Genomic DNA, 26,986 nt, shown 5'->3' on the forward strand with positions numbered 1-26,986 from the left:
GTAGTAGAAACCACCGCACTTATACCACCTACTACCTCTATTTTCCCAAAGGCGCTATCCCAATTTTTAATTCAGAGATCACTGTATTACCTGCTGAATTCAAACCTCCCCTCCAGACTCAGTGGAGGCATGAGGATTGGGGTCCAACGGACATTATATTAAAACGAGCTTGTCCTGGCGCAAATTCGAAGATCTTTAGTGGACACAAAGGCAGTTCAAATTTGTGACTTTGATTTTCCAATTTCTTTATTTTCTTTATTTTTTTAAATCTCAGAATATTATGGGGGTACAAACATTTTGTTTACATATAATGCCTTTGCCTCGCCCAAGGCAGAGCTTTGACTTTGATTTTAATGACAAAATGCCTTAACTGACAATCCAAAGTATCCACAAAAGGAATATTGAGCTCGGTGTGGGCTACACAGAAAGACACTGGCCCAAAACTCAAAAGAGCTCCCTCAGAAGTTCCCATTGTTACTAAAGAGAATCCGATCCTTGCAGCCAAAGTATCCCCTGGGGAGGTTTATTACAAATGCAGATTCCAGAACCCCTCTCTCTATGATCCTGACTGAAGAGATTTAGGGTGGATGCCAAGAATCTTAATTTTACCAAGCACTCCAGGTAATTCTAATTTCAATTGTCTGCTAAATGACCTTCCCAATTAAGTATGCTAACGCTGTCATAGGGAATTTAAGAACCTATGAAAGAAGCTCCCAGAACGGAAGTTTGGGGTCTGGAGGAGACAGAGCTGAATCTGAAAGCAGGGTTGGAATATAATTAATTTATGTACTGTGTTTCCCCGAAAATAAGACCTACCCATAAAATAAGCCCTAGCAGGATTTCTAAGCATTTGCTCAATATAAGCCCTACCCCGAAAATAAGACCTAGTGGTGGGCGAGGCTACGCAGCATATCTGCACAGCCCGCGCATTTCCTCAGAGCAGGAAAGAAGAGGAGCAGCCCTCCTCATCTGCCCCATGAGGGCTCTGTTGCTTGACATGAGAGATTGGGGCCAATGATTCTAAAGGAAATAGAGTAGCAAGAAATTCAGGATGGAATTCAGGGTTTGGAGAGTTATGATGATGTTCCAGAAGAAGACGACTTAACTATATTTGAATAAATGTAGATTGTTGTACCATACTTAAAAAAAAAAATAACACATCCCCTGAAAATAAGCCCTAGGGTGTCTTTTTGAGGAAAAATAAATATAAGACCCTGTCTTATTTTCGGGGAAACACGGTAACAATACTGAACACTTACTATGTGACATACCCCTTTGTTATTCAGGTGACCAGGGAAAGCATCACAATATGAGAGGATTGTATCACCTGTAGCAGACAAGCAAAAAGAGTCAGAGGACAGTCTCCCCAGAATTTCATCACTTGATGAAGAAGAGCTCAGACTTAATTTGGGATGCTCAGGACTCACTGAGTCCACCACGTCCAGATCTTTCTCTGCCAGATAAAGCCATAGACAAGGAATGGTCCCCTGGAGTCCTTTGGCTGTCTGGCTCTGGGTTCTGTATCTGGCCCCATCAAGGTTCCATTTCTGGAAGAGGAGATATGGCTTGAGAGATTCCTGTTTCTACCAAGCACCGAAGGAAATTCAGGTCTCTCAGTGCTGGGTCAGGAACTAGTTTGGGGATAGAGATGGAGTGGATTGGAAGGATCCACAAAAAGCATATCAGAGAAAGAATCCATCATATATAGATAAACACAAAAGTTTTCAGAATATTCTATTATTGTTGCTTTAACACAAGCTACACAGTAGAATCAATCAGCTGTGAAGATTTTTAAAATACACTTATTTGGAGAGTTTAAATATCTACATGTGAAAATAAAAAAATAAAACTATTAGAAGTATATCAAAGGCTGTGCCAGGTGCATCACGCCTGTAATGCTAGTACTTTGGGAGGCAGAGTCAGGAGGATTGCTTGAGGCAAGGAGTTTGAAGACCAGCTTGAGCAACATAGCAAGACCTCATCTCTGCAAAAAATAGAAAAATTAGCCAACAGCAAGCACCTGTAGCCCCAGCTACTTGGGGGCTAAGGCAGGAGGGTATCTTGAGCCTAGGAGTTGAGGTTGCAGTGAGCTCTGATAACACCATTGCACTCTAGCCTGGGCAATAGAACAAAACCCTGTCTTGAAAAACTAAGTTAATTAATTAAAAGCTGAAGAAAAATATGTTTATATGCCAGGGGACAGAGAACTTTTCTAAAAACTTCAAAAACAAAAACAATAAGAAAAAGAAATATTTGCTTACATTGAAATCAGGAATATAGCTACTGTGTTCCAGCTACTTGGGAGACTGAGGCTAGAGTATCACTTCAGCCCAGAAGTTCAAGACCAGCCTGACCAACATAACAAAACCCCACCTCTTAAAAAAATAAAATAAAATAAACAATTTTTAAAAGGACACAGTAAAAACATAAATACCTAGATAGATGTACTAGTGGGAGAATATGTTTGAATTGTCCAAAAATGGCAAGGGCTTAATATATACATTGAGAAGCCATGAAAATCTGTACAATCAGGACAGCAAGATCAAAAGGAAATGAGCAAAGGATAGAACAACTAGAGGAGAGAAATATATATGGACTAACAAAGATTGTACAAAATCATTAGTAATCACAGAAATAAAAAGTAAAAAGAGATATATCATTTTACTGTCATTACATTGGCAAAATTAAAAAGCTGAATAAAATCAATTAGCACAGGACTAGTGACATAAAAACCCTCATGTCCTGCTGGTGAAAATGTAAATTGATGAAGCCATTCTGGAGTAGTTTTTATTCAAATTAAGGACATGCACATTCTATGATGGAACTATTCTGCTCCTAGGTATAAAATTTCTTCTGCACTATCCACTGCCACAAATCTTACACAAGTACAGAGTACACATGTGAGGGAGTTAAAGCATTATTTGTGGTCTTTTGACATTGAAAGAAAATTTGATTTGTTATTAGAAAATGGATAGGCAAACTGTTGTAAATGCATACTACAAAATATTAAGCAATTTCAATGTTAGGTCTGGAGCTGACAGGGAGACACTTGCATTTCATTCCTTTATCTCCCTAGGGGTCTGGCAAAGGCTACTTGCCTAATATTCAAAAGTAACAGAGTAGATGAACATGTAGCAACATGGATGGAACTTAAAATGAAAATGCTGTTGAAAAATAACATTGAAAAAAATAGGTGGATTTCTCCTACCTGCAAAGGATTCACTTCTATGAAAATTGTAAACAAGAGGGGAAGGATATTGGACATAAGTGTGTGAAATAACTATTTTCAGACATTTGTTTGCTGTCAGTGCAGATGAATCTTACAAATATTTTAGTTTATTGCCTTTTAGTCCTCAGCAGAGTGAGGAGGAATTCAGAAAGAGCTAGATAGTGTCACTAAATTGAGGACACAAAGATTTCAGGGAGGCCAAAACAGTTAGAATTTGTGGGAGAGAATACCAGAAAGGAGAAAGCTGCAAAGAGAGTACTCCATAGGTCTAGAGAGGGATCTTCTTGAATCGCTGGTGGAATATTGTTCTCTGTATGAGTGGGGGTTTTAACTCCATGAGGCCAGGGAAAGAACCACTAGAAAACTGTAGGAGGATCAATTCATGACATTCATAAAGGGCTGGGAATAGTCTCTGTTCTCACCATACTATTATAGTAAAGATAATTTACAGGGCATAGGTGGAGTATCACAGTAGTATAATCCTACTATTGGAGCTAAATTCCCTCAACTGAGGCTGCTTTGGATCCACCTTAACAAAATTTACAAGGAAGCCACAGATGGAAAAGAGGAAATATTAATATTATTGGAACCCAGGAGAAAAGGGATCCTCGTAATGAAATTGTAGAAAGTTTAGAAATGCTATTGCCTACAGTATCATGGAATGTCGAAACAGACCTATGAACTGAGTAATTTAGCTAAAGAGATTTCCAGACAGAATTGTAAAGGTGTTTCCTAGCTTTTTCTTGCTGTTTACAGTAAAATGTGAGATGAGAGAGATAAGTTAAATGGAGAACTTCTAAATATAAATGAGTCATAATTTGCTGGGTTAGAAAGGAATACTATTTGTTATTCCCAGCTGCTCCAGAGAGAAAATGATGCTACAATTAAGAATGACTTTCAGGCAAAAAATCAAATCCAGAGCACTATCAGAAAATGCAGGCTAAAGATGAAGCCAAGAGTGTAATTGTAAATCCTTTGTTAAGAACCCAGAATGACTTAAGGTGGGTAACTAAACAGAAAAACAAGCCCCTAAGGATCTTAAAGACATGTCTTACAGATCCTATTGATTAAACAACAGTTTTACAAATCTTAAGGGTGTGGTCCTGCAGCAGATTTACAGGAAGCTCAAGATAGACAAAGGCTTATTTTCATGAGGTTTGTGAATGTGGATTTTGTTTCAAAAGGGATTGAAGGCCAAGTAGTAAATAGGCTTTTTGGGCCGTTCAGTCTATGTGGCAATTACACAAATCAGCAGTTGCAGGAAAGCAGCCACAGATAATACTCCCATAGCTTTCATAAAATCACAAGTTTTTTTGTTTTTTTGAGACAAAGTCTCACTCTGTTGCCCGGGCTAGATTGCCATGGCATCAGCCTAGCTCACAGCAACCTGGAACTCCTGGGCTCAAGCAATCCTTCTGCCTCAGTCTCCCAAGTAGCTGGGACTACAGGCATGTATCGCCATGCCTGGCTAATTTTTTCTATGTATTTTTAGTTGGCCAATTAATTTCTTTCTATTTTTAGTATAGACTGGGTCTTGATCTTGCATCAGGCTGGTTTCAAACTCCTGACCTCGAGCAGCAATCTACCCACCTTGGCCTCCCAGAGTGCTAGGATTACAGGCGTGAGCCACCGCGCCCGGCCAAAATCTCAAGTTTTTGAAGAAAAGTATAGTATTTGATCATTGACTGCTTACAATAAAAGGGAAAAAGGACAGCACAAAATGAAAAGAGAACTTTGGACACCTCCTCCCTCCCAGCCACCGAGACTACTATGGGAAGGAAGTAGGCTAAGAAGATTATTGAGCTGCAAGTAAAATACATTTCTTAGTAAAAGAATGGATGACTCAGAATGTGGAACAAGAGCACAAAGGATGGATCCAAGAACCTAGAGAAACAATCATCCCCAGACAGCATTACTGAGTGCTAATCAATGCGCTAGCATTGTGTGCCTCCTGTGTTCTAAAATTGCTGCAGACCAGTGTGCCTCCTGTTTTTGTTTTTGTTTTTTTTAATGGAAGTGTGTATAGAAGTTATCCTATGCCTCCTCTGCCTGTATGTTGCGAGACAGGTAACATATCTTAAGTACATAGATGTTCAAAATAAGAAGAATCTTATTTGAGAACACCTACCGAAGGAATTGCACCCAAGGAATCTCATCCACACCTTTACCTGATTTAGATATTGCCATCCTGGATGTCGGGTGGATGTTTCAAAGGAGTCAGACTTGGTGGAAGTGAGCATATTTTGCATGTGGGAAGGCAGAATCATTGGGGGCTAAAAGTCAGAGAAAAATGTAAATAGAATCCAGGGCATTTTTACTGGTATATCTCACCCATCGATGAACAAATGAAATGAGGACTTACGAGAAGGCAGACTCACTGCTAGGCGTCAGTGAATGTAATTATTCCCAAAATCAAGCAAAGTCTTTACCTGGCTGCCAGAGTTTATATGTTAGCAATATCCTTGACATTTACAGCAGTTTCCTAAAGGAAAATGGTCTTCTCAATTTAGGACCTGTTCTTATTCTACGATAACATTTTTCTCTGTTTTTGACCAAGGCCCGGATTTATCGTCTTGTTCTGTGAGGGGTCGAGACATTGCATACCTGCAAGGCCCACACCCCAGTGAAGCTGGGGTCGAGACATTGCACACCTGCAAGGCCCACACCCCAGTGAAGCCGGAACTAACATCCGGCTTCTGGAAACTGTTGCTTGCTTGCCATGGAAACCATTGCTTGCTCGCTTGATTGCGCCAGCTTTGCATTGTTCGGACCCCTGTATAGTGGGGCTTCCAGCCAACCAATCATGTTAAAGGTCAGTGCATGATCCACGCGTGATCAGCTACTGCATAGTGCATGCACCATAGAGATAAAAGGCATGTTGCAACCCTGGTCAGGGTCCTTGCCTGCAAGAGTGACCACTGCGTTGGTGCTCTGGGGCTTGGACCCTGGCTAGCCAGAAAATAAACCTCCTCTTGTGTAATTACATCCTCGATGTCTCTGCTTTTCTGTCCGGTGGGGCTGTGGAAGGTCGGTCCCTAACAGTTCTATCCTAAAAGAATCACCAAAATAGAAGCATTGAGAAGTTGAAGTGTGAAATTTTTAAAATAATGTATTATCCATAAACAAGTGCATGAGGCTTCGTGGCTTAGCTGGTTAAAGCGCCTGTCTAGTAAACAGGAGATCCTGGGTTCGAATCCCAGCGAGGCCTTTTTTTTCCCCCCCTCCTAAATCCAGGCAAACTCTTGTCAGTGGTTTGAGGACAAGTTGGGTTTATACCTAATGAAGCTGCAGACGTTAAATCTTAATGTCTGCGGTACTTCATACAGGAGAACAGTATTGGGAGTTGGAAATGTTATCAAATCTGTGCTGAAGACCAATCATGTAGAGTTGAACTATAATTTCCTACGTTTAAACTTTTGTAGCTACTTTCCATATTTCCTAAGAAACAGGTTCAACTCTAGGATATCACTGAATATTTTGAAAAGTGAGGTAACGATGACATTTTAAGAGAATAAGAAGAATAATTAGTGATGAAACATACTAAGACAAAAACAAAAACAAAAAAACCTAACAAGAGACTGGAGGCAACTGAGGCCTGAAGTCTTGAATCATTTCTTAGATTAAAATAAACGGGTGGAAAATATTAAACCCTGAAATAAAGTTTCCATTTTAGCCCTTCTCTCTCTCTCTCTCTCTCTCTCTCTCTCTCTCTCTCTCTCTCAAATTTTATGGGAAATTTCTTCAAAGTATTATATTCCACAAATGCTTTCCCTCATCTCTAGTATTGTGGACAACATTCCTTGTTGCTGTGGTGCTCTTAGTTTCTTGATGCTCCCTGTAAGGAATGATTAAATTGGATGTTTGCTTCTTTCGTGAGCCTTTGGGAGAAAACCCGGTCATAATTTGTGAATGCAATGCAAAATGAAAATGCTCCTTGTTAAAAAATTAAGAATTTCAAACCATCAATAGCAGAGCATTAAATCAAGTGCCTGGCCTTGTGCAGATGTGTAGGCCGCATGTCCCTGGAGCCAGTCCTGTTTGGGAGTGCAATTATTTGTCAAAAGACTGGATTTTAAAGACACCTTGAAAGGAAATGAAATGAAATCTAAAGTGGTCAATATCAAGCACTGCTAGAAGTCTTGAGAACTTGATAGTTAACAGGAAAATTAATTCTTAAAGTTAAAGACTTTCTGGCCGGGCGCGGTGGCTCATGCCTGTAATCCTAGCACTCTGGGAGGCTGAGGTGGGCGGATCGCTTGAGCTCAGGAGGCCTCGTATCTACTAAAAATAGAAAGAAATTAATTGGCTAACTAAAAATATACAGAAAAAAAATTAGCCGTGCATAGTGGCGCATGCCTGTAGTCCCAGCTACTTGGGAGGCTGCGGCTGGAGGATCGCTTGAGCCCAGGAATTTGAGGTTGCTGTGGGCTAGGCTGACGCCACGGCACTCTAACCGGGACAAGAGTGAGACTCTGTCTCCAAAAAAAAAAGACTTTAAGTGTCTTCTCTAACTGGAATTGGAATTATATTTCTGGGCCAACTCAAGTTGTCCTTTTCTCAAACAACTTCTTCCAGGTCCCGTTACATGTCACCCGCACTGGGATCCTTAAACATGGATAGACAGCTTCTTCTCGGTTCCTGCCTCTTGCTGTTTTAAGGGCTTCCCGTGTGGTTCTACTGTTTCTAAATCCCGTGTAGGAAGAGACCACCACGTTGCTTTCTGCAGTACGTACCGCTGATTGCCAGGAGAAAGAGGTCGACCTAACCGCGCAATGTAATTGTTAAGAAGAGAGGGGAGAAAAGCAGACGTCAAGTGTTGTTTCCGCCCGGTTTCGAACCGGGGACCTTTCGCGTGTGAGGCGAACGTGATAACCACTACACTACGGAAACCCCTCCTGACAGCAGGTTTTCCCTGATTGGTCTAATGAAGATTTTCCTGTTTATCATTCTTCAGTCCTCAAAATTTGTCTTTTCTTTGTTCAGGCATACTACTGAGTCAGTGTCCATGATCGCATTTTTATTTTTTATTTTATTTTTTTTCAACCAAGCAAACAGCATTGATATAATAGCATTTTAAAATTGATCCCAAACAAGAACCACGCCAAGCTTAGAAAGTTTCTAACACCCAGAAAGTATTAAGAGTTTAAGTCCTACGAGCCTTATACTAAAATCACGACCACAATAATAAAAATCTCAAACAAATGGCGCTAACCAGACTTGACATTTACTTCCTGATGTGATGACAGAGGCACTGGAATTCGTTCCCCGCATCCCTCAGAATTCCTTCTCACCCTCTCAGCGTCATTATCGTTGCAAAGTTCTGCTGCGTTAACGTTAAAACTTTATGAAATAGCTTTCTTCTGTATTCTTTATGTGTCTCTGGTTCCTTGATAATCCGTTCTTCACGACTGTCCACGAACTTTGTAGGCTTGACTTCAAATCTATTCGCCGCCGAGCTTGAAATTCAAAGTTCATTTCCTTTCGTAAAATTCCACAAATATAAACCTTTCTTCTTTTCTTAAATACGCATTTTTTATGGACTTTTTTTATACTTTTTTATTTTTTAATTACTTTTTATATGGACTTTTTTTAAAGAAGAATTTTAGGTTCACAACAAAATTGAGGGGACGGTACAGAGATTTCCCATATACTCCCCGCTCCCACACATACATAACCCCACCCCTCCATTATCCACACCCCCCACCAGAGTGGTACATTAGTTACAATTGATGACCTACATTGACATCCATCATCACCCAGAGACCGTAGTATACACTAGGATTCACCCTTGGTGCTGTACATTCTATCAGTTTGCGCAAATGTATAACGACATGTATTCACCATTATAGTATTATACAGAGTAGTAGCATCACCGCCCTAAAAACTCTGTTCCTCCTGTTCATCCCCTGATCCGGGAAAGCCCTGGCAACCACTGATCTTGCTATTGTCTCCAGAATGTCATGTAATTAGAATCATACAGTAGGTAGCCTTTTCAGATTGGCTTCTTTCACTTAGTAGTATGCATTTAAGTTTCCTCCATGTCTTTTCATCATGTGATAGCTCATTTCTTTTTAACGCTAAAGAATATTTCATTGCCTGAATTTATCAGTTTATCCATTCACTTAATAAAAGATACCTTGGTCATTTCCAAATTTTGGCAATTATGAATAAAGGTGCTATAAACATCTGTATGCAGGTTTCTGTGTGGACATAATTTTTCAACACTTTTTGATAAATATCAGAGTGTAATTGTATCATGACACAAAAATATGTTTAGTTTTGTTACAAACCATCAAATTGTCTTCCAAAGTAGCTACAACATTTGTCATTCCACCAGCAATGAATGAGAGTTCCTGTTGGTCCACATTCTCACCAGAATTTGGCGGTGTCAGTGCTCTAGATTTTGGTCATTCTGATAGGTGTGTAGGGGTATCTCATTGTTGTTTTAATTTGCATTTCCCAGATGATATGATGTGAAGCATCTTTTCATATGTTTATTTGCCATCTTTATATCTTCTTTGGTCAAGTGTCTGCTAAGGTCTTTGGCCCTTTTTTAATAGAGTTGTTTGTTTTTTTACTGTTGAATTTGAAGAGTTTTTTGGTATATTTTGAACAACAGTACTTTATCTAATATGTCTTTTACCAATAAAAATATTTTCTCTTAGTCTGTGGCTTGTATTTTCATTCTCTTAATGTTATAGTGTTTTTGATCACTAGCATTTCTTTTTGGTTCTTTCCTAGAATTTCCATCTCTTTGCTTACATTGCCCATGTATTCTTGCATGCTGTTTACTTTCTCCATTATAGCCCTTAGTATCTTAATCATAGTTGTTTCAAATTCCTGGGCTAAGAATTCCAACATGCCTGCCACATTTGAGTATGTTCTGATGCTTGCTCTCTCCCTTCACACTGTATTTTACCTTTAAGTATGTCTTGTTATTTTTTTCTTGATAGCTACAAGTGATGTACTGGGTAAAAGAAATTGCCATAAATAGACCTTTAATAATGTGTTGCTAAGGTGTGTGGGGAGGAACAGCATTCTGCACAAAGTCCTATTAGTAAGTCTCAGTCTTTTAGTGACCTTCTGCCTCTGGACTGTGAACTTCAAATGTGCTTCTTAGGCTAGAGTAGGCTGGCCTGGCATAGGTGATTTTCCTTCCCCCACGTCAGTCAGGCTCTGATAAAACTCCAGTAGGTTAGGCTCTGGTTAAATAGTTTCTTCTGAGGGCAGACCTTGTTAAGAAGAACAGAATGCTCTGATGTACTTCAAAACCATTCTTTTTGCCCTCCCCTACCAAAAGCAGAAGGGATTTTTCTTCTATATTCACTATGAGAACATAATGTAGCTCCTGAGGTAAAATTCACAAAATTGTGGTGCCCAAAAAAGTGGGTCCTGGAGTTTTTATCTCTAAGACTTGTCCATGCAGAGCCACCAACAATTTGATTAAAGTTCAGGTTTCCCTACTCTAGCACTGGTTCACGTGGAGGTTTCTGAGCTTCTGCTCAGGTTCACGTGGGTTTCTGCTCTGGTAAGTTGTGATTCTCTGTATTTGCCCATCTATCTCTCCAATTTTAGGAGCAGTGTTTTGCCTTGTGACTTCACTTCTTGGACAGAATTTTTCAGTTTGTTCAGTGTTTTACTTGTTTTTAGGACTCAGTGACGACTTCCAGCTTATTACATGCTGGACTGGGTAATATACGTATATAAATCTATAATTTTCTCTCCAAGAACAGTTTTAGCAGCTATCCACAAATTTGGTTATGTTTTACTTTATCACTTTTAGTTCAAACCATTTTCTAATTTGCCTTGTAATTTGCCTTTGACCTATGGGTTATTTAGGAGTATGATGCTAATTTCCTAGCATTTGGAAAGAGTCTCATTTCTTTTTGTTACTGATTTCTAGCTTAATTCTATATGGATTAGAGAACACGTTATTATTTCAATCCTTTAATATCTGGAGAGATTTTTTTTAATGGGTCACTTTTTGTGAACTTTCCATGTGTATGCTTATAAACAGTGTGTATTCTGCAGTCGTTTGGTATTGTGTCTTACACAAGTCTAGTAGGCCAAGTTGTTTTTTTTGTTTTGTTTTGAGACAGAGTCTCGCTTTGTTGCCCAGGCTAGAGTGAGTGCCAGTGCCATGGCATCAGCCTAGCATATATTAGTTGGCCAATTAATTTATTTCTATTTATAGTAGAGACGGGCTGGTTTCTTGCTCAGGCTGGTTTCGAACTCCTGACCTCAAGCAATCCTCTTGCCTCAGCCTCCCAGAGGGCTAGGGTTACAGGCGTGAGCCACCGCGCCTTGGTTAAGACTGCAGCTAATATCTTCTATATATTTACTGATTGCATTATTTGTTTGCTCTGTTACTAACAGAAGTTATTGACCAGAAATATGTTAAAACCTCCAGTTATGAGTGTGGATTTTTCTATTTTTAATTTCATCAGGTTCTTTTTAACTTTCAGTTTTGAAATAATTATAGATTTATAGGAAATTACAAGGAAAGTACAGAGGTCTTCTGTGTCCTTAATCCAGTTTCCCCCAGTGAATACATCTTATATAACTATAATATCTATCCCAGGAATTTAATGTTGGTACAACTTATATATAGTGCTAGGTCATTTAATCCTGTGGAAGTTTGTGTAACCATCACTGGAAACTAGATACAAAATAATTCCATCACCAGAATGACCTTCCTCTGGTTGCTATCCCTTAGTCAGACCCACTTCCCTCTCCCTTGACAACTACTAATGTGTTCTTAATCTCTGATTCTTTTTTTCTTTCTAAAAATATTATATAAATAGACCCACATAGTAGGTGACATTTTAAGATTGGCGTTTGGCTTTTTGTTGTTGTTTGCTTTTGCAAATCAGGTAGCCCCCTTGTACTAGAATAGGTTCAGAGAGATTCTGAAGATTGGCTTTTTCATAGCCCAATGCCCTTGAGATCTATCCAATTTGTTGTATAAATAGGTCCAGACTTTTTACTGTTGAATAGTATTCCATGGTATCGATGTACCACCATTTATTTAACCATTCACCTATTACCTCAGCTCTTGGTAACTACTTTTTCTGTCTATGAATTCCATTATTCCAGGAATCATACGATATTTGTTCTTTTGGCTTATTTCACTTTTGTAATGTCCTCAAAGTTCACTCATGTTATAGCATGTTTCAGAATTCCACTCCTTTTTAAGGCTGAATAATATTCCAGTATATATACCACATTCTAGATGCTGATGGACATTTGGGTTGTTTCTACCTTTGGACTATTGTAAATCATACTGCTGTGAAACATTGGCAAACAATATTTGAGTTCTTGTTATCAATTCTTTTGGATATGTACCTAGAAGTGGAATTGCTGGATGGTAGGGTAATCCTATGTTTAACTTTTTGAGGACCTGCCAAACTATTTTCTACAGAGGCTGCACCATTTTACATTCCCACCAATAATGTACAAGCATATCAATTTTCTACATCTTCCCTGACAATTGCTACTTTTTTTTTTCTAGTAGCCATCCTAATAGGTCTGAAGTGGTATCTTATTATTGTTTTGATTTGCATTTTCCTAATCATTAGTGATGATGAGCATATTTTCAGGTGCTTATTGGCCATTTTTATCTTTGGAGAAATTTTTATTCAAGTCCTTTGATCATTTTTGAATTGGATTGTTGTTATAGTTCACTTGTTGAAGTTCTTTATATATTGTGGATATTAATTTTTTTTTGTTTTTAGAGATTGGTGTCTCACTATGTTGCCCATTCTGGTCTCAAACTACTCCTGCTTCTGCCACCCAAGTAGCTGTGACTAGAGGTGTGCACCATGCCTCACCATATTTGTATATCAATCTTTTTTCAGACATATGATTTACAAATATTTTCCCGCATTCTATGTGTTGACTTCCCATTTCTTGATAGTGTCCTTTTATACACAAAAGGTTATAATTTGATGAAGTCCAATTTATCTATTTTTCTCTTGTGTTACCTGTTCTTTTGGTGTCATGCCCAAAAAGTCATTGCTCAATCTAATGTTGTAATGATTTTGCTTTCTTTATTTTCTTTTTAGAGTATTTGGATAAAAAACTTATATTTAGGTCATTGGTGCATTTTGAGTTAATCTTTATAAGGTATAAGGTCACCATCAAACTTTATTCTTTTGCATGTTGATATCCAGTTTTCCCAGCACCATTTATTGAAAAGACTGTCCTTTCTCCATTGAATGGTCCTGATACCCTTGCCAAAAACTGATGGACAATATATGTAAACATTGTGGGTTTTTTGTTTTTGTTTTGTTTTGTTTTTTAGAGAGGAGTGTCTGACCATGTTGCCCAGGTCTGAAACTCCTGGGCTCAAGCAATCCTCCCACCTCAGCCTCCCCAGTAGCTGGGATTACAGGTGTGTGCCACCATGCCCAGCTATATTGTTTTGAATGCTGTAGCTTTATAGTAAGTTTTTTTTTTTTTTTTTTTTTTTTTTTTTGGAGACAGAGTCTCGCTTTGTTGTCCAGGCTAGAGTGAGTGCCATGGCGTCAGCTTAGCTCACAGCAACCTCAAACTCCTGGGCTCCAGTGATCCTTCTGCCTCAGCCTCCCGGGTAGCTGGGACTACAGGCATGCGCCACCATGCCCGGCTAATTTTTATATATATATCAGTTGGCCAATTAATTTCTTTCTATTTATAGTAGAGACGGGGTCTCGCTCTTGCTCAGGCTGGTTTTGAACTCCTGACCTTGAGCAATCCGCCCGCCTCGGCCTCCCAAGAGCTAGGATTACAGGCGTGAGCCACAGCGCCCGGCCTATAGTAAGTTTTGACATTAAGAAGTGTGGGGGCTCCAACTGTATTGTTGTTGTTGTTTTTCCAAGATTGTTTTGAGTATTCAGGATCCCTTGAGATTCCATAGGAATTTCAGGATGGATTTTTCTATTTGTAGAAAAAATGTCATTGGGATTTTTGTAGAGACTGCAGTAAATCTGTAGATAGCTGTAGGTAGTATTAACCACATTAAGTTTTCCAATGCATAAACACCAATTTATTTCCATTTATAGATGTTTTCTTCATTTTTTCAGCAATGTTTAGTAGTTTTCAGTGTACACATCTTCATTCTCCTTGATGAAGTTTATGCCTAAGTATTTTGCAATAGCATTGTGTTATAAATGGAAATGTTTTCTTAATTTTCTTTTAGAATTTTTCACTAATAATGTATAGAAACACAATGGAGTTCTGAGTGATGATTGTATATTTTTCAATTTCGCTGAATTTGTTTATTAGCCATAAAAATTTGTGTGCGTGTGTGTAACTTTCAGGGTTTTCTGTATATAAAGATCATGTCATCTGTGGGGATAAATTTTACATCTTCTTTTCTAATTTGGATGCCCTTTATTTCACTTTCTTGACCACTTGCTCTAGCTAGAACTGCTAACACTATGCTGAATAGAGGGGTGAAAGTAGGCATCCATGTCTTTTTCCAATCTAGAGAAAAAGCTTTCAATTTTCACTACTGGGTATGATGTTAGTTGAAGGTTGTTCATAAATGGCCTTTATCATATTGAGGAAGTTTCCTTCTATTTCTAGATTACTGAGTTTTGTTTTATCATGAAAGAGTGTGGGACTTTGTCAAATATTTTTTCTGTATCAAAGGAAGTGATCATATTTTTTCTTCTCTCTATTAAAATGTTAATATTTGCATGATTAATATTTGCATGGTGAATCCTCCTTATATTCCAAGAATAAATCCTACTTGGTCATGATGTATAAGCCTTTTAAAATATTGTGAAATTTAGTTGTTGAAAAATATTTTGTTGAAAAATTTTACCTCAGTATTCATATAGAATATTGGTATGTAGATGTTTTGTCTTGTAATGTCTTTGTTAGGCTTTTGTATATCAGAGTAATGTTAGCTTCATAAAACAAGTTAGGGAATATCTCCTCCTCTTTATTTTTTGGAAAATTGTGAGAAAGAAGTGCTTAATTATTCTTTAAATGTTGATGGAATTCACCAGTGAAGCCATCTGGTTCTGGGCTTTTCTTTGTTGGGATATTGTTGACTCTTGCTTCAATATCCTTACTAGTTATAGGTCTATTAAGATTTGTATGTCTTCATGATTTAATTTTGGTAGATTGTGTGTTTTTAGGAGTTTGTCCATTTGTTTATCCAATTTGCTGGCAGATAATTATTCATAGAATTCTCTTATAATTCTTTTTCTTTCTATAAATTTGGTAGTATTGCCCCCACATTCATTTCTAATTTAGTAATTTGAGTCTCCTCTCTCTTTTTTCTTAGTCAATCTAGCTAAATATTTGTCAATTTCAATGAACTTTTCAAAGAACTACTTTTGGTTTCATTGGTTTATCTATATTGTTTCCAGCCTGCCCTTCCTGATGGCCTGCCTTTTCTGACAACCTGCCCTGTGGATTTAGTACTTGCTAGCGAGGCCCATAATTGTATAAAAAGATACTATAAAAAGGTATTCCACTTTACTTTGAAACTCTAAAAAAGACAGCTCCATGATAAATATTATGAAATTTCACAAAATATTGCTAGATCATTAAAAGCAAAGAACTGTTTATTAATAGCAAACAACTTATTAAATTTAAATTTTCCCTTCACTCAAAATACCTTCCCTTCTTCTTCACCACAGTTTACTCATTATATTAGATGTATCTCTAGGGTCACCTTCCCCTGGGAGGTTTTTTCAACTCAATGTGAGTTAGATGTTCTAACTTGTCATGAAAAAATATTACACATATGAATTTCCCCATGGAATAAATATAAGATTTTACTTTTAAAACTCTAGGTCTGAGATTTTGCTGTACAAGTGTTAAGCGAGCATCTATTTCTGTACAGCCTTTTTGTCTAGTACCCAGCAATCTCACTTCTAAAAATGTCCCTCAATGAAACTTTAGCTTATCATCATACTGGCTTCACTGAGACTAGTCATTGTAGCAGTTTGAAGTAACAGAGAGGTGAGGCAACCTGCATGTCAATCACCAGAATGAATATGTACTGCAGTAGTTACCAACTTCATACTACACAACAGACACAACAAATGAAACAGATGCATATGTTCCAAAAATAGGTAGACTTTTCAATGTGAAGTAAAATCTAAGAAACAAAAAGCATGTGGGGATCTGTAGCATAATATCAAAGTTAAAATCATAGACACAGAAAAAAGCAGGTGGGTAAGACAATAACTGTCTAAGGTCTGTGGAAATAGCAGGGAATTGTGTGAGAATCAGAAGAAGCTGAGTCAAGTGATCATAATGTTACCTCTTAGAAGACAGTTGGGTACACCCTGTCCCCTGCCCTCTATCTGGCTCTGAAGATAACCTTTGCCCCACCTCACTCATAGTCTTTCCTTGCCTTTCCTGCAGCATTTCCCTGCCCCAAAGTGCTGGGCTGGAGGTCTTTAGGGCCACCTCCCTTGGGATCCTGGCTTCTAAAAAGTCATTCTTGGTAATCAAGAGATGAATGGGCTTTTACATCCTCGCTTCCAAGATAAAAAAAGAAAAAAAAAAAAGGAAGGAACAAGGGACGTGCCAAAAAGGACTGCAGCCATGTGCAGCCTATTCGCTGCACGAACTGCACCCGACGCATGCGTAAAGACAAAGCTATAACAGAGTTCGTCATTCGGAACATATTGGAGGCCTCAGCCATTAGGGACATTTCTGAAGTGAGTGTCTTGGATGCCTGTGTGCTTCCCAAGCTGTATGTGAAGCTACATTGCTGCGTGAGATGTGCGAGGTAGTCAGGAATCGTCCTCGCTGAAGCCCGCAAGGAGCAAACACTCCCACGCCGATTTAGACCTTCGCGTGCTGCCCCACGACCTGCACCAAAGCCCATGTAAGGAGTTGAGGCCTTGAGGACTGAAGAAAAAGTATCCTTTGGAAAAAAAAAAATGGAAATTATACTTTTAAAAAAGGCGAATGAATATGTTGGAAAGAGAAATAGGCGTAGGGCAATATCTAGAACAGTCTTGGAATTGAAATCAAATTCTCCATCTTCTGCCTGAGGTTTCCTGGCATTTGTGAGAATTTGGGTCACAGGGGAAAGCCGTCCTGGGTCTTGAGTGGTGGCCAGTTTTGATACTTTTGGTTTTGATAAATGGAAAGAAAAAAAAGTGCCACAAATATGAAAATACTCTAATGGGAAAAAACAAATTTCACAATACTGAACAGGAGACATTCAAGAAACGTCCGTTTCAATTTTTAGAGAACTTGAGCGCACGCGGTGTTTCTGCAGGGCAGTGTTTCCCACGATTGCTGCACAGGCGAACAGTCCTCCCTCTGAAACTAGGAGGAAGTACCTCCTGTATTTTCTTTCCCGCTCTCTACTTCAGGTTGGGTAATTTCTCATTTCATTGAATTCGACCCCATTCTAGGGCAGGCCGCAATACTGAAACTTGTCGCAGGGGTAGTGTTGCTGTGGGGCTCTAATGTCGGTCTCTAAACTCTGGTTAGTGGTCTGAGGTGCCACTTGTGGTGCTAGTCCCACCTGCCGGGTGCGCCGGGCCTCCCTTTGCAATCAGGAAAGAAGCTGTCATGGTTTATAAAACGGAACATAGCTCCTTTGGAATCACAGCAGCGTGCATTATATTGGATTGTCTTTTTATTATTGAGTTTTATATATAATTTAATTAGGCATTCTTTGCAGAATATTGTATTTCGAATATCTCCTTCCTACCTGTGTCTGGTAAACACCTTAATGGTGTCTTGTGATAAAATTCTTAATTTTCATGAAGTGCAATTCATTTAACTTCTATGTTATTTTTGTGTCTATGTAAGAAATCTTTGTTTCTCCAAATTCACAGAAACACTTTTTTTTTTGTTTCCCCCTAGTAACTTAATTATTTAGCTTTCATTTTAAGGAATATGAGCAAAAGACATGAACAGGCACTTCCAAAATAGACTATGTTAATGGCCAGTGAGCACATGAGTATACCTTGTGATACCTTGTTTGTTTTAACTAGTGGTGACACTAACAGACAAAATACCTCAACTGTCTTTGGCGACTTTATTTTGTTGCTGGAAACTTTCAGTACTCTTCTGTGAAGGTTGTGTTTGTCTGAGAGAGAAGGGGGAGCATGCTTTGGGGTGGCTTGCAGATGAAGGAGATAAAAAGGCAATGTTTCTGCCTTCAGAATCTTTAGAACTATCTGCCCTTCACTGGCAATTGCTTAACCTGATTCTCCTGACCTCCCCTTTCTCTTTCAGTTTTCTCCATCCCTCCAACCTCCAACCCCCAGAAAGACCTCCAAAAACTTAGTTCATAGCTGGGCTGGATCTACATATCTTCTGCTCCAGACTTTTTTACTCAGGGCTAATGGCGGCCTAAGTCTTTCTGGGACCCTGGATGCGGTACTGCAGTTGTATGCGATGCTCCAGCCATAAGTCCTCCAATTTGGGTGCTCAGTCATTGCCAGAAGGTATCCGAGGCTCATCGGAGGGAGACTCTTCTTCAGGGGATTCAATGGGAAGTTGCCCAGTACTCCAAATTCAGGTCAACCTGAGGTGTGGCTCAGAGATTCAAGACAGTTTAGAGCTGGAAGAGAGAGCCCAAACTTTATTACAGTTGCCTTGGTGGCCTGTACACACTAGATTTGTGGGGCCCTAGATTTGCTAGGCTAGTGGCAAGATTTATTAAAATTTTAAAAAGAGAGAAAGAAAAGATTTCAAGTTTTAATTATTTGATGATGTGGGTTTTATTACATATTTTGCTAAAGAGAGTAAAAGTATGTCAATTTTTCTTTTGATTTTTTTTTTTTAAATTTATTTGTGGCAAGAACAATTGACATGAGATTTACCTTCTGCTTTGGGACAAACTACCAAACCGGGGTTTCTCTGTTCTTACACCACAACAATCATCAAGACAGAAGACTTCTCTGATCAAATGTGAGGCTTTTCCCCACATACCAAGCAGCAGACACCATCTGGGTGTCTGTTTTGTATCTGGAGAGCACATCACATCTCACAGCCTGAGGGCTCAGTTTCCAAAACTGCCCCGCCCCACTAGTCCCAAGTCTGGGCCTCTGGAGCTTCTGAGCAACTAGCTTTAAGTTGGGGTTTCCAGCACCTCCTCTTTAAATTAAATTAATTTGCTGGAGCGGCTTACAGAACTCGGGGAAACAGTTTACCGGTTTGTTATAAAGGATATGACAAAGGATACAGTCAAGCAGATGCAGAGGGCGAGGTGTGGGGGGAAGGGGTGTGGATTTCTATGCTCTCCCTGGGGGCTACCCTCTAGGAACTTCTGGAGGGTCCCTGCACCCAGTCTTCTTGGGTTTTTATAGCTAACTATGTCAAAATGTGATTAACCTGCAGGGTATGGATCAGGACCCTCTCTAGAATGAAGGTCTTATGACCCAAAGCAGAAAGGAGGGGGAAGAAGATTAGAGTCTTGCCTTGGGGCAAGTGAAAGGAGGACAGAAGGCCAAGAGATTTTGCTTCTTTTTCTTTTATTTATTTATTTTTATATATCTTATTTATTTATTTTTTCTTTTTTATTGAGACAGAGTCTTGCTTTATTGCCCAAGCAGAGTGAGTGCCAGTGGCGTAAGCCTAGCTCACAGCAACCTTGAACTCCTAGGCTCAAGTAATCCTGCTGCCTCAGCCTCCCCAGTAGCTGGGACTACAGACATGCACCACTATGCCCAGCTAATTTTTTCTCTATATATTAGTTGGCCAATTAATTTCTTTTGTATTTATAGTAGAAACGAGGTCTCGCTCTTGCTCAGGCTGGTTTTGAACTCCTAACCTCGAGCAATCCGCCCGCCTCGGCCTCCCAGAGTGCTAGGATTGCAGGCATACCATAAGCCACCGCGCCCGGCCAATTTCGTTTTTTGAGGCCGAATGTTGGGGGCTGATTCTGGTGTCATGCCTTATACTAATCATTTACTGTGGTCTGTAATGTACGTGTGCTGCCTGACGCAGCAGTAGTCAGCATTTTCTTTAGACATGGTTGCTGCCTTGTGACTTGATAAGAGGCCTGAGTTTGCACATAAGCAAATGCTCCCAACTCCCACAGGGAGGGCCCCCGTGGTGGGAGTCTGGAGGCCATGAGAACAAGAACAAGAAGAACTCTCCCAAGAACTGGCCCCTGATTGATGGTTGGTAGTCAATGACCGATAAGACTCCCCGTGTGGGGGGGCGACCTAAGACAGACACGACCGTGGGGGCCAGGAAGGAGCTGCTGCCTGGGATTGAGACCAAGAAGCACTTCAAATGGCTGCATTGTTTTATGTTGCCTATCTCGGCCTTGGCTTTTGAGCTCTGTCCGGCACCTTAACTTTAGTAACCATTAGAGGTCTGAGACCATGGGAAATTGTTCCCTTTTGAAACAACTCCGGAATTAACTGATATCGCTGCTTTGCTCAGATGCTCACGTACAAGGAACTAACCTTGGGTCTTGGGGGGTATAAAAATAAAGTGACCGGTGCATTGGCCACTCAAGTCATTGTCATGTCCATGTGTGTCTGTGTTGTTATTTTATGTTCTGTGTCATCCCCGTCCTGTAATCAGGCCACGTCAGCCGAAAGCATCCAACATTTTAACAAAAGACTGTATCCAGGGCTATGGGAGTTATGAGCCAGCCAGAAACCCTCTTAACAAGTTTTAAGTGTACAATATACAGTCATCCCTCCCTGTATTTGAGGTATTGGTTCTAGGACCCCTCTGCATTTACCAAGAACCACACGCAGTCAAGTCCCTCATCCAGTCCTGGCAAACTTGCTTCTACGATGATTTCGAATCCTGCGAATACTATATTTTTGATCTGTGCATTTTGGTTTTAAAAAATCACCATATAAGCAGACCCATGCAGTTCAAACTCATGTTATTCAAAGGTCAACTGTAGGATTGTTAATTATAGGCACAATTCTGTGCAATAGCTCTTTATAGCTTATTCATCTTGCATAACTGAAACTTTATGTTCGTTGGTTAGCAACTCCCCATATCCCTTTTTCCCAAGCTCTTGGCAACTACCATTCTACTCTGATTTTATGAGTTTGATCATTTTGGATATCTCAAGTGGCATTAAGCAGTATTTATAATTTTGAGTGGCTTATTTCACTTAGCATAATATCCTCAAGGTTCATCCATTGTTGTTCAATATTGCCTAATTTCCTCATTTTTGAAAGTCTACATAATATCCCATTCTATGTATATACCACATTTTCTCTATCCATTCATCTAATGGAGATTTAGGTTGTTTTTAATTCTTGACTATTGTGAATTCATTGGTTACAGTGAATTTAGGAGTGCTAATATGTCTTTGAGATCCTGACTTTAATTCTTTTCGATAAAACCCAGCAGTGGGGTTGCTGGATCATAAAATGGTAATTAGTCTGGCTAAATGTCAATTTTGCTTATCCTTGCAAAAACCTCAATCTTCATTTTGTTGATGTTTTTCTGTTTTTTTTTTTAAGATTTTCTATTTAGTTTATTTCTGCTTTAATCTTTATTATTTCCTCCTTCTGCGAACTTTAGGTTTAGTTTCTTCTTTTTCTAGTTCTTTGAGGTATAAAATTAGATAGATTATTTGAGATCTTTTTTTTTAGTGTAGATAATATCATTATAAACTTTACTTTTAGTAATGTTTTTGCTGCATCCGTAAGATTCAGTATGCTGTATTTTTGTTTTCATTTATCTCAAGATATTTTCTAATCTCTCTTATTTATTTCTTCTTTGACCCATTGGTTGTTCAAAAATGTGTTGTTTAATTTTCACGTATTTGTGTATTTTCCAGTTTTTCTTCTGCTATTTATTTCTGGTTTTATTCCAATGTAATCAGAATAGATACTTGGTATGATTTTGATCTTCTTTCTATTATTAAGACATGCATTTGTGACCTAGTGTGATTTATCCTAGAAAATGCTCTGTTTATACCTGAGAAGAACGTATACTCTGCAACTATTGTGTGGAATGCTTGGAAAAGGTCTCTTAGGTCCATTTAGTTTTCTTCTGATTTTTAGCATAAGGCTAGTATATCTGTGCTACTACTTCCCTAGAGAGGTCATTCAGGGAAATTATTCCACCTTTAATTATCATTACCTCTAGTGTTCACTTCAGTTAATGTCTGTAACTTTACTTAAAACAAACAAAATTCAAAAACACAAGGGGGACAGAGACTTGAAATTTCAGTGGGATTGTAGTTTTTGCTCCTAGTGGATCAATAGGACTTACGTGATTCTTCTGATTTTGTAAATTCTCTCAAACACTTGGGATTAAATTTAATATGCTGTCCCTTAGATTAAATCAGACCATATATCAGATTCTATTTATTTTGAAAGATTGAACAATCGAAAAGGCAGTATTTATTGAGAATCTGATGTAAATGATTCACTCTAGATATAAAACTATTTAATCCTTATAAAAATGGCCTGAAATGCCATGCATGCTTGACTTATAACTACTTCTCTAACCTTATTTCAAGCCATATTTCCTCTTGCTCTATGTACTCTAGCTACATTGGCCATAGTGTATTTTTTTTTAAGAGACAGGGTCTCACTCTGTCACCCAGTGGCACAATCATAACTCACTATAGCCTCTCAAGGGATCCTCCTGCCTCAGCCTTCTGAATAGCTAAGACTGTAGGCATGCATCACCAGGTCTGGCTAATTTTTTTTTTTATTCTTTATGGTTCATGGAGATGGGGTCTTGCTATATTGCTCAGGCTTGGCTTTGAGCAATTTATTTACAGTATTCTGTCCTATCTCTAGGGCCTTTGCACATGCCATTTCTAATTTTTGGAAAGTTCTTCTTTCCCCAGTCCATTCTTTAGACTCCAGGTCAATAAATACTTCTCTAAAGACTTTCCTAAAAGCCATAAATGTGTGACACCAACATTACTCATAGCAAAATGTGTCTTTCCTCCTAGCAATTTTTATATTAGTTTATATGGCAATTTGACCAATGTTTTTCTCCCTCAGTGGAATATAATAGGTTCTATTAGGACAGGTACAGTGTCTGTTCTTGTTTACCAGTGAATTGCCACTGTCTATAACAGAGCCTAGTTTATGATAGGCTCTACTACATAAATATTAGTGGAATGAATGAGTGACCCTCACTATGGTACTGCCTTAAGGATAAAGTAGGTTGGTTAACTTGCCCAAGCTGCAGAGCTTGTAAATAAGGGAATTATTGTACAATTCAAATATATGACAAGGGAATTTTATTCAAAATATATAAAGAACTTCTACAAATCATTAGGAATAAAGATAGCCTAATAAAACAATGAACAAAAGACCTGGACTGGCAATGCATAAAATAAAACATCCAAATGGCAGTAAAAATTTGAAAATAATCTCAATTTTGTTAGTCATCAAACAAATGCAAATTGCAGCCACAATGGTATATCACTAGAATGACTAAAATGGAAAGACAGAAAATACTAACCATTTGCAAGGATGTGGAACAAAAAGAACTTTCATATGAAGGGACTTCAGAAAGTTCATGGAAAATGTGTGTGATAAAAAAAACTGCATGGATTTCAAAATTTCTTTGCACTAAAATAAGCTCTTGTTATGTCTGAACAGGATCTAGTTTGAGGCACTAAGAAGGATAAGACAGTTTGAAACGAGCCTATTATATCTATACTTATTTCCCTATTTATATTCCCAACAGAAATGTATTCAGATATTTACCTAAAGAGAATGTTCTAAGTAGCACAATTTATAATAAACCAACACTTGAAAATGTCCAAATACTGAAATTAAGAGGCCAGACACAAAGTACACATACTGTATGATTCTCTGTGTGTAAATTTGAGAGGCCAAACTATTCTTTGTTCTTAAAAGTCAGGATGGTGGTTACACTTGGAAGCAGCAGAAAACAATTAAAAGGAAGCTGCTTAAGGCAGGTGTATCTGCGTCCCTTCCAGAGAGGGACCACACAGTAATTGATCAGGGGAAGTTTGATATGGGGATTTATTAAGTACATCATAGGATTGGAGTAAGGAAAGATTGGCTAGTAAGAAGTAAAGAAAACTCTAAGAATATAAGACTAGGAGCAGCTACTACCCCTAGGGCTGGGATAGAGCACAAAACTAAGTATCCTCTCAGGACGAACGTTCATTTTCACATAAAGAAAGGAAGAGAAAGTGCTATACTTTTTTTTGGTTGGTCCAAATTTAAATACACTTCGGTATTCTTGTTTAAGGCAGAATCCCTGGTGTAAGTTTAAGAGCTGACTTTCAAAAGTTGAGTTTTCTCTCTGTGCTTCAGCAGAAAATTGCAGAGGATAGACTGTCCATTTCCCCGCCCAGCTCAAAACGGAGCCCTGTTCTTTTAAAGAAATCTCCCGAGGAAACTCCGTTTGCGAAAAACCCGCAAGTCCTGCCCTCAGGATCCCAGAGTAGCTAGCTAGTCTCACCTGCGTGATGCAGGCGGGGTCCTGGGTCTCAGGTGCCTTTTCAGTAGGACTTCCGCCCCGCCCCGCCCCGCCCCGCCCCGGCGCCTCGGAGCCCTGGAACCCTGAGAGAGATCGGGTGGAAGACAGGCGGCAGTTTGCTGGTGCAGAGGGTTGGGTGACAGGCAGTTAATTAGGCGTGTCGCAGGATGATGGAGGAAGCCTGGTGACGGAGGGAGCATGAAGGTTCACGTGCTTGAGAAAACATAAAGATTCTGTGTCTTGTGCTTGACGTTACAAAGATCCTATGTGGTTCAAAAGGAAACTCTCAAAAGCAAAATTAAAAGTTGAGAGGGAAAAAGAGTTGTTTCCGCCCGGTTTCGAACCGGGGACCTTTCGCGTGTTAGGCGAACGTGATAACCACTACACTACGGAAACTTGCTTGTGCTGACTCTCTTCTTTCTCCTTTAATAGATTACTGCTGGAGTCGCTAGGTGGGGTTTTTTTCCCCCCCCCAGATAATTTTTCAGATTGCAATGAAATTCTCTCTTTCACACTTGCTATTTATAATATAAAAACTCTATAACCTAATTTAAGTTGAGGGACATTTGATAAACAATTATCCTGTACTTTTTTTGTATAACAAATATATTTCCCAGTAGTTAATTATAAAAATGGGCATAACATTGATGTTGAAACAATTCGTGTTAAGATTCAGACATCTATGCATCTATGAACTAATTTTTAAGCCTATTGATGTTATTTATTCTTCTCATTGTTTTATACGTTTAAAAATACTGATTACTTGGGGGGAGGGGGGGAAATGGTCATTTATTGAAACCTTAAAATCTGTACCCCCATAATATGCCAAAATAAAAAAAATAATTAAAAAAAAATAAAATAAAATAAAAATTTGCAAAAAAAAAAATACTGATTACTGCCATTGCATAATGACAGCAAGAAAAAGAAAGAAAAATAAATAAAATTACTGATTAGTTTTCAAATTTGTAATATATTTGTTTTAATATTTAGTTGTAACAAACTAATAATTTCAATGATATTCCAGAGGAATTCTTATAAAAATTCGATCATTACGCTTCCCAGAACATAAATAATAGTAATATGCATATTTATGTTTATTAGCAGAATAGGGTAAGGATCATTTTTTAAAAATTAAGCATAAAAAAATTACATTCGAAGATAAATCTGTACGAAATTCAAATTTAAGAAGGAAAAAATCAACAACATTTCAAAGTATAAAAGAACTTGATCTCATGTATATTTTTCTATATATGTTGTTTGTATGTATTTGTTCTCTTATAACCTGTTGGATATATTTTTAAATGATGCAAGAGTTTTATATTTAAATGCCAATAATTATAATATGAGGAAATGGCATCTGATCTAAATAATTTAATTATAAAATATTAGATGTCAAATTAAAAATCTGCCAGGGGTACTTTAAAAAAAAATGAGTAGTTAGGTTAAAGAGCAAGATTTTGAAGAGTAAAAGGGCTAATGGTTCAGGCCTGGGCAAAGTGAAGACAGGTAAACTGTGTTAATTCTTTAGCGGTTGATTTCATAGCAAAAAGCCTTGGAGCCCAATGTACAGACGCTACTCTCATCTTACAGGGTCCAAAACAGGCCTTACTGGGATGCTTTGAGGCCCGCGAGGTTGTTCCAGACTCCCACACCAGGGTCACAGCAGCTGGTGTGGCTTCATACTTTCTCCCCTTAGGTCGTCATCCTCACTTGAGGAACAGTCGGACCCTTTGGTCCTAATTGAGACAGTCCTGGCTTGAGCTGAGCTGGAAGTTGTTTCTGGGAAAAATGTTCAGTAGGGACAACAACCTGTCGGGTTCCTTGAAAAGGCCCCCAAGGGTGACTGATATAAAATACACAACCACACACACACGTGCATGCACGCACACACCCGCACATACACCCTGTACGTTCTCCAGTCTGTTAGTGTCCCACTCTGCGGTGTTTTCAGTGCGCTGCGCGGGTGAAACTGGGGAGCCTGCAGCCACCAGATGCCCAGCTAGAGAGCTCCGGGAGTCCTGGAGAGGTGGCTCCTATTGTGGTTCTGCAAAACTTTGCCCCTTTGACAACTTTCTGAGCGGAAGAGACACAGATCAAGTCCGGCTTGGCACCCAGTCCTTGGAGATCTTGGGAGTGTGGGCCCGCAGAGGATTAAGGGAAAGTACATTGGGTGGCCAGATTAACCAACTCTGCCAGACGATCTCTACTGAGGTCTGAAGCCTTGTAGTAAGTACACCAACTTCCTCCACTTTCCCTCCACCACCTGCCTCTTTCTTCTCACAATTAAGAAGGGCAATATAATAACATAGAACATTTCTCCGGAAGTGGCTAGCTAATGACTTAAACTGACTCCGCATTAGTCCTCTGTGCTCTATTATA

General features: G+C 38.9%; 3 non-coding genes and 1 pseudogene across 3 annotated transcripts; 2 read left to right on the top strand and 2 right to left on the bottom strand.

Moving 5' to 3' along the window:
• LOC105858670 (small ribosomal subunit protein eS26 pseudogene) overlaps nt 1-17,070 on the top strand; it is a 37,056-nt pseudogene extending 19,986 nt beyond the window's left edge.
• On the top strand, nt 6,364-6,437 carry TRNAT-AGU (transfer RNA threonine (anticodon AGU)). The gene has a single exon. It is a non-coding gene; the product is annotated as a tRNA-Thr (tRNA).
• TRNAV-CAC (transfer RNA valine (anticodon CAC)) lies at nt 8,047-8,119 on the bottom strand. Its single transcript has one exon. It is a non-coding gene; the product is annotated as a tRNA-Val (tRNA).
• A 7,860-nt stretch (nt 17,071-24,930) lies between the features above and the next one.
• Nucleotides 24,931-25,003, bottom strand: TRNAV-AAC (transfer RNA valine (anticodon AAC)). Its single transcript has one exon. It is a non-coding gene; the product is annotated as a tRNA-Val (tRNA).
• Between the last annotated feature and the right edge of the window lie 1,983 nt (nt 25,004-26,986).

Source organism: Microcebus murinus, chromosome 15, assembly GCF_040939455.1.
Source record: "Microcebus murinus isolate Inina chromosome 15, M.murinus_Inina_mat1.0, whole genome shotgun sequence".
NCBI lineage: Eukaryota > Metazoa > Chordata > Mammalia > Primates > Cheirogaleidae > Microcebus > Microcebus murinus.